At 43.8% G+C, this 1,243-nt stretch overlaps 1 protein-coding gene across 2 annotated transcripts in view; it reads left to right on the top strand.

Moving 5' to 3' along the window:
* SLC25A21 (solute carrier family 25 member 21) overlaps positions 1–1,243 on the top strand; it is a 503,455-nt gene that overhangs the window by 1,226 nt on the left and 500,986 nt on the right. The gene's annotated exons all lie outside the window — the stretch shown is intronic.

The raw sequence follows: 1,243 nt of genomic DNA on the forward strand, positions 1-1,243 counted from the left end.
CTTGTTACCCAGGCTGGAGTGCAATGGCGCAACCTCGGCTCACCGCAACCTCCGCCTCCTGGGTTCAGGCAATTCTCCTGCCTCAGCCTCCCGAGTAGCTGGGATTACAGGCACGTGCCACCATGCCCAGCTAATTTTTTGTATTTTTAGTAGAGACGGGGGTTTCACCATGTTGACCAGGATGGTCTCGATCTCTTGACCTCGTGATCCACCCACCTCGGCCTCCCAAAGTGCTGGGATTACAGGCGTGAGCCACCGCGCCCGGCCCAAAATTTAATCTTAATCACGCATTTTTATTGTAAATATGTAATTAAAATAATTGCAATAATTGGCTCATCACCAGAAAACATTTTATAAATGTATCCATTCTTTTAATAAATTATGTTATGGTAACTAATAAATCATGTTAAGGCAATGACTAGAAGATGTTCAAATGTTTAACTTCGACTAGTAAAAGTTACTGTATTTTCAAACAAATCTGTACTTTTTGTAAGGGACTACTGCAAATTATGACTGGTTATCACTATGTCATGACCTAGTTGCATCTCAGGAGTACCATAAGCAGCCACATGTGTCACTTACAATCTGGACACTTTCTTAAAGATGATATTTCATCAATATGACATTAGAGGCATGCATTTCTTACAGGCAATTGTAAAATGTTAGTTCTTTTCTTTATTTCTTGCTCTCTCTCTTTTTCTCTTTCTCTCTTTTTATGTTTTTGAGATGGAGTCTCGCTCTGTTGCCCAGGCTGGAAGGCACCAAAGCTGGAGTGCAGTGGCGTGATTTCAACTCACTGCACCCTCTGCTTCCCGGGTTCAAGCAATCCTCCCACCTCAGCCTCCTGAGTAGCTGGAATTACAGGTGTGTGTCACCATGCCAGCCATTTTTAAAATTTTTTTGTAGAGATGGGCTTTTGCCATGTTGCCCAGCCTGTTCTCAACCTCCTGGGCTCAAGCAGTCCTCCCACTGCAGCCTCCCGAGTAGCTGGGATTGCAGGCGCCCACCACCATGCCGGGCTAATTTTTTTTTTGGAGATGGGGAAGGGGATTTTCTTTTTTTTTTGGAGACAGGGTTTCACTATGTTGCCCAGCTGGTTTCAAGCAGTCTGACCCCCTTGACCTTCCAAAGTGGTGGGACTACAGGCGTGAACCAACTGCCCAGCCCATCCATTATTATAATGGCAGTGGCCCCATGGCTTGGTCTTTTTTTTTTTTTTTTTTTTTTTTTTTTTTTTTTTTTT

This window comes from Sapajus apella, unplaced genomic scaffold (genome assembly GCF_009761245.1).
Source record: "Sapajus apella isolate SASKATOON/1434 unplaced genomic scaffold, GSC_monkey_1.0 scaffold50, whole genome shotgun sequence".
NCBI classification, from domain to species: Eukaryota; Metazoa; Chordata; class Mammalia; order Primates; family Cebidae; genus Sapajus; species Sapajus apella.